We start from the raw sequence: 10,395 nt of genomic DNA, 5'->3' as shown, positions 1-10,395 counted from the left end.
ATCGTGCCCTCCAGCCAGGATCCTGTGTCCCAGGTCCCTGAAGCTTCACCATGGCTGACTTGTAGATATAACCTGTTGGTTGTTCCCAGAGGCCCAAGGCTCACCAGCTCCCCTCTGAGCCCCTTACCACCACCACCATCACCAGGAATGGTTTCTGTCCCTGGGATGATGCATGTGGCCAGAAACATCCCAACAACAGGCAGTCACTGTCTGACTTGAGAGTGGAGTCTGACTGACTGGTTCTTGCCCTGAGCAGGGGGAGGGGGAGGGGGTTCTCAAGCTGCTCCCTGCATTGAGCAGAATGGGAGGGTGGGCATAACCAAGTGTAGAGTTGGGGGCTGAGTTCATTTCTTGGGGCTGGCATGTAGGGACACTGACTCCTACATCCATGTACTTCCATGTTTACTGCTTCTCTGCTCACAACAAGGAAACAAGCATTCTAGATGCCCATCAACACATGTGTGGTTAATGAAAATGAAATTACAAAATTTGTAGGGAAATATTAAGTCAGATAACCCAGGCTCAGAAAAACAAATATGTGTGTTCTCATACTGATACTGACTTCTGTGTGTGTATTTATATGGGAGTGTGAATAGAGGCCAGCAAGGCCAGGAAACTGGAAGGGGCCTATGGTGGAGAGAGCTTAGAGGGAAGGGCTGGGGAGGGAACAGAGCCTGCCATGTGAAAGTAAAAAGAGGGATGAAGAGGCAGTCTTTCAGAGCAGCAGCTGCTCCTTTGCAGATGGCTGGAGTTCAATTCTAGCTGCATTTTGGATGCAGGTTGAGACCTGAGGCCTTCTTCTAGACACACACACACACACACACACACACACACACACACACACACACAGAAGGGGGAACATCTGGGATGGAAGGGCATAAGCAGGAGTGGGTACAGAGAAGTGGGGAAGGGAGGAATGAGGGAAGACCAGCCAAGGCTAAGGATGGAAGGTGCCGTGTTGTGACCTGCTGCTTTGTAAGTGAATTAAAAAAGTGAAATCTCAAATCAAAAAAAGTCACATTGGAGCACTCATGTGTGTGAAGACCTGTGTTGTACCAGACACTGCATATGCTCAGAGCCTTCTAGGGATCCGCAAGGTAAACGTTATCTCAGTGTCTTCCACTTTGGGAAGGTTATGGGGATAGCGGTGGAAGGGAGTGAGCAGACAGGGATCTTAATATGTAGCCCAGGCTGTCCTGTCTTGAGATCTTCTTCCCTCTGCATCCCAAGTGCCAGGATGATGGACAAGTATCACCATGTCTGGCTTAACATCTGTTCATAGTAGAGGAAACTGAGGCTCAGAGCCATTATTATGGTCCCACAGCTAGTGGGGGGCAGGGTATAGATACCTTTTAATGCAGGTTTCTCTCTCTCTGGAAGACTCCCCTAGTTCTTCCCAGAAGAATATACTAGAGTGTTAAGAAGAGCCTTTCGCCGTCCAATAGGGGACAGGGTTTTACCTGGACCCAGTCCTTTGGAGTGTTGGCAAGGCCTCTGGGTATCTATCCCTGTCACATGATTAGGGAGCCAGTGGATGAGACCAGTGGGAGCTAAGACCGCTGAAGAGCAGCCGACTTGCTTCACTAGCCTACTAGGGTGCCCACAGACAGCAGAGACGGAAGGGGCCCGGGAAAGCCCTGGCTGCCAGTTGCTGCCCTTGAAGAGGGGAAGCAGAGGCATCTCTCTGAGCTCATGACCAGCTTGGGGTGTACACTCCTCAGAGCACAGTGGCCAGTTGTACCCCGTGGGAAAGCATTGCCCCTGGCCAGCCCAGGAGCCACGATGGTGCCGCCTCCTACCCACGGCTTGGCTCAGCCAGTTCCCAAGTGGCTTGACTTCCTTCTCCACCCCCACCTCCTTTTGTCCCCAGGGAGTCAGGGAGGCCACTGGCAAAGTTGTCCTTCAATCCTTAAGTCCCACAGGCTTTCCCCCAATCCCTTCCCCTCACACCTCAGAGCCAGGTTTCTCCAGGGGGTGGCAAAAAGGGAGCCTCCAGCACCCCTGCCCCTGGGTCAGTTCAGACCCCATCTCCTCTCCTTGAGTTGTACACCAGGCTTCACTCTCCCTGCAACAACAGGGCTTTGGGTATGGGATGTTGTTTTTGCAGCTGGACTGGGGTGGAGCCGCATGGGAAGGCGTCTTGGGTACTGACTGTCTGAGAAAGCCCCGAACCCACATTCCCACTAGAGCACGGGCAGCGCCTTTGGGCTAGTGACTGGGCTTTCCTGGGAAGAGAGGATCCTGGGCAAAGCACAGACTCAGAGTGTCTAGGGCCAGCGAAGGAGGCGGGCCAGCAGGGCAGGGTGGGGAAAGGGTGGGCTAGAAGTCTCTATGAGCCACCCTCTCCACCAAGACGGCTGGCTGTGGTTCTCTGTTACCAACTGTAGCTGGAAGCCCCATCAACCTCTACACATCTGGGAGACTTTGGGATCAAGCTTCCTTTAAACAACAACAAGCAAAATATCTCATTTATTGGGCTGGGAGAGACATTGTTAGAAACTAAAAAGAATAAGAGAAAAGTCACTCGTAACCCAATGCACACAAATCATCTTTATGAACATTTTGATATATTTTCCCATAACTTACCCTTTTAAACTGTCTTAAAATATACATTACATAAAGTTCACCATTTTTACGGGTGTTTAAGCACGTACTTAAGCACATCCTCATTGCTGTGTGCTATCGTTTTTTTTTTTAACAGGACATGTTCCCTGCAGGCCCACATGTTGAACACTTGGTTCCCGGGTGGTGGCGCTATTTGGGGACATTTTGGAAACTGAGAGGTGGGGCCGAGCTGAAGGAAGTGGCCCACCTTTGAAGGTTCTACCTGGTCCCTGGTCCCTTCCTCTCTCTCCCTCTGCTTCCCACCCCCCGCTTCCTCCTCTGCCACACACTCTTATCTCCAGTATGTTCTGCCCCGTTGAATGGGGCCAAGTACCCAGCGATGTTGCCCTGGAAACAGCGAAGCCAAATGAAATCTCCTTTACAGGGCTCTCCTAGGCCTTTCAGTCACCACTACCACGCTAACGAATACACCGCTGTGTGTGCGACCTTCGCCACCGTCTATCTCCAGAACATTCTGTCATCTGCAGCAGCAACTGTGCACCCATACTTTATGCATGAAGTCACATCTGTCTGGCTTACTTCACTGAGCACAGCTCCAAAGTTCATCTTTGTTTCAGCATGTGTCAGAATTTCCTTCCTTTTTAAGGTCAAATAATATTCCGTGGTGTGTCACATTTTGTTTACTCATTCATAGTCTATTTTCAACACAGTAAAGATTACACATACCGAACAGACCCCTGCCTCTTTTACTCAGGTGTTGCTGCGTCATTGTTTTTCCCAAACACACGGTTTAGAGTTTGATCTTTAATCCCCTGTACAGCTGTAACTAGGGCAATATATTGCACTAAACTTCTACCACGCATAACTAAGTATGTTCTTTGTTGTGTTTCTATGCTAATATAAGTGACACTGAGAAGTACATCTCTCTAAGCATCTTTTATGGGTCCCTGCCTGACTTCTAGAATTCCAGAGTATTTCTCAAGGAATAGTACTACCTGAAATGGCCATGACAGTGACCAATACTCTTGGTCTCTTGAAGAATATCACTCACACAGTTACGCATTCTGCTCCTCCCATATGCAGTGCAGGGAACCTCTCACCTTTCCTCCCTTCCACCATGCTCAGCCACGCTACACTTTCATTGCCTGGGCACAAGTTAGGAATCCCCACAAGCAGCGCTGCAGGAGACCCAGCCACCTTCTTCTAGCACCCGCTGACACTGCTCTACAGGAGCAGGCGGCCCAGCCTAGTGGAGGAGCCACATTTTGATGATCACGAGGCAGAATGAATCAGAAGAGCTAGTCTCCGGCCTGGAGCCCACTTGGAGATGGCAGGATAGAGCCAAACTCAGGGTAAATGAGCAGCTAGTAAGGTGGGAATGGGGTCCCTCCTAGATATGGTCCAGGACCACTCTGGAGACACCTTAGGGATTGCCCAGCCATCCCCTATCTGGAGGCAGCTGTATAAACAGTGCCACCTTTTTATAAATATTATTTTATTATTTTTGCATGTATGGGTGTTTTGCATGCATGTCTGTGCACTATGTGCATGCAGGGTGCTCAGAGGCCAGAAGAGGGCATCAGATCCCCTGGGACTGGAGTTACAGACTGTTGTGAACTGCCATGTGTGTGCTGGGGATTGATCCAGCCCTGAAGGTGCCATTTTTAATGGATTACTCTTTTGAGTACTGCACAGACCCTATACCATAGGTGCTTCCATTGTACCCATTTTGCTGACAACACTACCAAGTTCCACAGCCACTTGGTGCCTTGTTGAAAAATGAGGTTGGAGTGTAGCAGAGCTGATTTCCTAGCGAATCTCTCTGACTCGCAAGCTTGTCCTACGTGCTGCTTTTCCCGGGGGCTCTGACAGCACCTCGTGTCTAGCAGGGGAGGAGGGGAGAGCTGCGTGGACTAATAACAGTCTCTGGGGTGGGATTTGGCTTTGCCTTCTCTGCCCAGTCCTGTCCCATCCTAGGCCAGAGACCTCCAGTGATAGAGAATGAAGAGTGTTTCAAGCCCCAAGGGACCTGGATGGAGTAGGAAAGGCCCAACGAGGGTGGGAGGGGGCTGGGGGGGGTGGCCTGGGACCGCACTACACACAAAGGGCCTGATTGTGTTACAGATTTTGCTCTTTGGGAAAATAAGTATCATGAAGTCGTCTTATTTTGGACAATCTTGTGTCCCAGTGACCCTGTGCCAAAGAAAACACAGATTGAGGAAACAGCCAGCAATGCCGAGGCCTGCAGGTGAATCAGCCCCTCTGGACTGGGTGGAGTAGGGGCTTCCGCTGGGTCCCGAGCTAGAGCCCAGGTGCCAAGAGCTCCCAGATGCAGTCTCAGGACGGACCTTAGGAAATCGTTCCATAGACCCATGGGAGTCTCCAGGCCAAGCCTAGTGGTAGTAGCCTTGAACGTGCAGAGGGGCCTCGCCCTGAAAGTCTTGGAGGTCTGCAGTCCACTACCATTCCTGAGCCGGGAGGGTGGGGCTCTGGGACAGACTAACTGGGGACTGGCCAGGCGTGAGTTGTTGTAGTACCCTACAAGGGAGAGGATAGCTACTCAGTATGAACCATGGCAGGGAAGGGTGACTTTTTTTTTTTTTTTTTCTGGAACATGATTCCCTGTGGGCACAGGGCAGAAGTCAGTGGGCTCAAGACTCTGGGACGTGCCTGTTTGGCTCTGCTCAGGTCAAGAGGGCAGCCCACTGGTCTGGCCCCATCAGCCAAAGCCAACACAGGAAATGCCAACAGACCTCAACATCCGGGCACCTAATTTGCTCTGGCTGGCAGGGAGTACCCGCCTTCCTGAGCTCAGCAGTTGGCAGTGCTGGCTGGAGGGAACAATGACATTAGTGCTCAGAGGATGCCCAGTGCCTGTCCTCAGCCCCGTGGCCAGAGGAGCCGGGCAAACATGCAAAAGACCAGCAGGCAGCGAGGGAGCCAGGCGTTGCCCTGGATGGCGGCCACTGCGCTGTTGTTGGGATACAATTTCATGCTCCTTCGAGGAGAACTGTGAGGGGTCATCCCCTCCTCTACGCCCCAGGAAGGAGCCGGGTGGGCAGACAGTTGTTAACGCCGCCGAGCAGCCGCCGCCGTGATGATTAAGGCTGCAGTAATTGGTCTCACAGCCAGGCAGAAGCCTGACAGCGGGCAGCCGCTGGGGTCTGCAGGGCAGGGGAGGGGCCTTCGCAGGAACAGCCCGTGCTGGGCCTGTGTGCATTGAGCGAATTAGTTCGGGAATTGACACTCAATCCTTCTTAGTGATTTCCTTCCTGGGGCCCTGGCCAGGACCAGCAATGTGAGGGTGGGAGTCGGGGTTGTGGGCAGAGAGGAGACCTCAACCCTGTCAGGCTCCTTTTAAGTGGGTGGTAGCTGGGTTTGGATGTAGGGGGGTCTCCACTTTTAGCTGGGCCACCACCACTCTGCAGATCCCTCGGTGACTTCCAACCAGCTCCCATGGCTGAATAAGCCTTCCTGACTATTGGTGCTGTCTGGGCCTCACAAGTAGACTCCATATGCACCCCCAGCTTGGCAGCTGGCTCAGCATATCTTTGTCAAAGATACTGAGAAAATGAGTGAATAGGGTCTCCTTCCTTGACTAGCCCAAGTGTGCTGTGGGAGGGTCTCTGTGATGCCCTCCAAGGCATGGGTAGTACCGTTGGCAGGCATTTTTCCAGATGATCTCAATACTGGAGCTCTCCAAAGACCACCCATCTGTGTCCTTGCCCTGAGGGAATCATCCCCTGCTGTCTCCGCTGGCAACTGCGTTCCTGTGGACTTCTCCCTTGTGAGTCAGTGTGGTGCACACGAGTGTGTGTGTGTGTGTGTGTGTGTGTGTGTGTGTGTGTGTGTGTGTGTGTATGTCCATCCATCCAGTGGGGACACTGACATTTTCTTCCTTGTGCTTCCTGTTTCTCTCTGCATCTGCTTCCAGGACTCCCTGTCCTTGGAGGTTCTAAACAGGGAAGAAAGCTGGTAGTCTGGGGTGGAGGTCTGGGTCACAACCTTTCCAAAGCTTGCCTTGTAACATTTCAGGCCAAAGCCCAGGTTCAGTCTGAGCTGTCAATGGAGAGTTCCTTTCCATCCCTTCCAGAGAGGGTACTCCAAGCCCTCCATGGAGGGGAGCTGGTTCCTGGCTGCTCTGGGCCTTGGTTGGCATGAGAGATGTCTTTCACTGCTCCTGGACAAGTGGATGCAAAGTGTCTAGAGGTAACAGGAGGGTGGAGGAGGATAGTCCTGGGGAGAGGACAGCCTATCAGTCAGCACTCTAGTGGGGGCAGTGGCCTGCACCCACCTACCAATGGGCATTAGGCAAGAGATGCTGGAGAGGGGATGAAGATGTGTGTCTGCCGCACCCCAACACTGAAAAGCAAGCCTCCCTGTTCGCTTACCAGGTAGGGCTTGAAAATCCCTCTACTGCCCAACTGCTTGTCCCTGCTCTGCTCAGGCCTGCAGGGCCCCAGGCTCTATGTCTGAGAACAGGATGGGTCCGGGGCCGTTGGAGAAGAACATCAATGCCTTCCAAGCAGGCCTGCCACCCCTTCCTGCTCACTGCTCCAACCTCACTCTTTCCTGTCCCTATCTTCTATATGGGGGTTCTAGACCTTCTGCCCCTCAAACCAGCCCTCCCCCAGGGAAGGAGCTGGAGGCTATGGCAGGCTGAAAGCAGGGACTGCCACTGAATCTTTAAGAACCTCAGTTTTGCTGGGGGTGGGAGTGGGGGTGGTGGTGGTGCACGCCTTTAATGCCAGCACTCAGGGGGCAGAGGCGGGCGGATCTCTGTGAGTTCGAGGCAGCCTGGTTTACAGAGCGAGTTCCAAGACAGCCAGAGCTACATAAAGAAACCCTGTCTCCAAAAAAAATAAAGTGCGCACTCTACTTACCAACATTAATGTGCTGCATGGCGTGAAAACAAGCTGTAGCAGCAAATGCGCTGAAGCCATTCTGGAAGGATGCTCTATCAATCATCGGTTGCCCGGCAGTGGTAGTATATACCTTTAATCCCAGCACTCGGGAGGCAGAGGCAGGCGGATCTCTGTGAGTTCAAGGCCAGCCTGGTCTACGGAGTGAGTTCCAGGACAGCCAGGGCTACCCAGAGAAACCCTGTCTCAAAAAGCCAAAAATTAATTAATTAATTAATTAAAAGATAAATCATGGGCAAAGGTTACCCCAGAGGATAGGTGTAGTGGGGGAGGGGCAGGGTGATGAGGTATGCTGGGGAATGCATACCTTTCACTTTTTTCTTATTATGCCTTGATCTCAGTAGACTTTGAATATTCAGCAACTACATACCTTATTTTGTAATTAAAGACAGCAAGGAAGGGCCTGGAGAGATGGCTCAGTGGCTAAAAGCAGCTGTCATTCTTGCTGAGACCTGGGTTTAATTCCCTGCACCCACATGGTGGCCCCCAAACATCTGTAAGTCCAGATGCAGGGAATCTGACTCCCTCTTCTGACTTTTGCAGGCATGAGGCATGCATGTGGTAGGAATACATACCTGCAGGCAAAACCCTCATACATGCAACATAAGATAAAGAAATCTAATTTAAAAACCAGTATTTCATTGAATAGAAACATTGCAACTTTAAATGTTACTGTGTAATTTGTTAGACAGATAAGCAGATAGATGGATAGGTGGGTAGGCTGGCTAGACAGGTGGATGAGCTGGCGGGCTGGCTGGCCAGATAGATGGGTGGGGATGAATGAGTGGATAGATAGTTAGGTGCATGGAACAGATGAATGGACAGATGAATGTATGGGTGGATGGGTGGGTGATGGATGGATGGATAGATGGATGGGTTCCAGCCTAGTGCATGTTTGGTTTGAGCCCTGAAGCCCTGGCAGGCTGACCCATTCAGATCCACTCTGCCATGTGTCCACCTTTTTTCCTTGAATAGGGTAAAGCAGCAAAGTAACCCACAGCCATGCTGCGGGTGGGTGGCATAGAGACAGCCATGCTGCGGGTGGGTGGCATAGAGATGGCCTCCCTGGCCCGCCTCAGTCCCCACTCATCTCCTGGACGAAGTGGCTGCCAGCAGGCCAGTAGGGCCGCCCACTCTGCTCAGCTCAGGACCTGCTTCCAATTATCCATGAAATTTGAGCTGGAAGAGACCTATTAAAGTCCCATTTAGTTTGATTCCCCTGGGGTCCAGGGATCTTTTCCGGCGACATCCCCCTCCTTGTCTGACTGGGACTTTAAGCTCTTTGGATGTTATCTCCTCCTGGGTCAATATTGTGACAACTCCAGCTGTGACCCAGGCCACCCTGGAGCCAGAACTAGTCTAAGTTTGGTATGGAGTAGCAAGGATCCTTCCCACCCCAGGGCTCCCCAAAATAATGTGCTACAATCTCACTGGCCACTTTCCTCCTTTGCCAGCCATACAGTCAGCCTGAACCCTACTCTCCATACTGGTCTGGTGGCCCACCTGCCTACCCATGGGAAGCTCTTACCATTAGGGTCCTCTTTGCTATATTCCCAATAGTGCCTGGTACAGGTTTTATATTTCATAACGTCCTTATGTAAGAAATAATAAATAATGACCTCCTCCCCGTGTCCCTGGGTTTGCCTGGGTCAGACCTCCCAGGGAGGGCATGGGAGCTGGAGAGGGGATCCAGAGAGCACAGGGAGTGGAGTGCCATTTCCCTTCCAAGCACCTCTCCGTGGCCTCACCCACAAACCACTCTCTAGGGAGTAAAAAGGGAGATAACCAGGCAAGGCAAGAAGAGGCCCCTACAGACCTGGTGGAAAGAGGGGCCTCAGTGAGAAGTGGGGCTCCCCTTGCTCTTCTGATCTTGCCCTCGATCAGTTGCCCTCATCTCATCAGAACCACCAGGGGAGAAGGATGGTGCCCACTGAGCTACCTGCCCCGGCTGAGGCCTCTAAGTACAAGTGGGTGGAAGGCTATACTCCAGGGACCTGGCCGGATGCAGCCAGGCCTTTGGAGGTGGTCTGCTGGGAAGATCTATGACTTCTTTCCTGAACCCTGAGACAGCAGAGCAGGAGGGAAGTAGCACCTTGGGGGCATGGCTGGGGCAGCCACTAGGTGGGGAAACCCACAGAAGTGAGAGCTGGAAGTTCCTGAGGGAGAGGTAAGATGTCCTCAGACTGCACAGATGTGTGCCTGTTGTCTGTACCTGTCAGCCGCCCCCTTCCAGACTCCCCTCTGGGCCCTGCAGAGCTACAAGACCAAGGGATAGAGTCAGGAGTTGGGGTCAGGGTCGGGGTTGGGGTCTCGGTCGGAGTCGGGGGAGAGGTGCTTCAGAAATCATCGGGGCCAGTCTCCTGGCTGCTCTGGGTGGAGACAGATCTGGTCTTGGATCTCTGTAGTTGCAGATCTGTGGCCTTGGTCAGTGGAGGATCTCTTCCTTAGATCTAAGTTACTAAAATTAACCTACCAGGTCCAGGCTCTCACTATAGGGTCCCCACGGGCCTCGAACTCTTGCTCTTCTTGCCTCAGCCTCCCGCGTGCTGACTTTACAGACATGTGCCACCCCAGTCCTGACTCCTTACCATCCTTTTAAACTTCATTTCGCGTTTTTGTCTAAGATGGTTTGGCACAGGTCTCTCACCGGCATTAACTCACTGCTTCGTTCTTCTAAAGCTCACTCTCCAGAGTGGACATCCCAAATCTTGGGTACTCTGACCTGTCAACATCCACTGACAAACGCAACCTCATAATTCCTCACAGGTTATGATGGGGATCCTGCTGCCCCGGGGACCAGGGAAGTGCTGTCATCTCCTGCTGGACCCATCCCATGTGCACCTAGTCTTCATTACCAACTCAGTAAGGGGAGGGATGCTGAGGGCTGGAAGCCAGGGACCAGGACACT

The sequence above is a fragment of the Onychomys torridus genome, chromosome 14 (genome assembly GCF_903995425.1).
Source record: "Onychomys torridus chromosome 14, mOncTor1.1, whole genome shotgun sequence".
In the NCBI taxonomy this organism is placed as follows: domain Eukaryota; kingdom Metazoa; phylum Chordata; class Mammalia; order Rodentia; family Cricetidae; genus Onychomys; species Onychomys torridus.
This window is presented reverse-complemented; position numbering follows the sequence as displayed.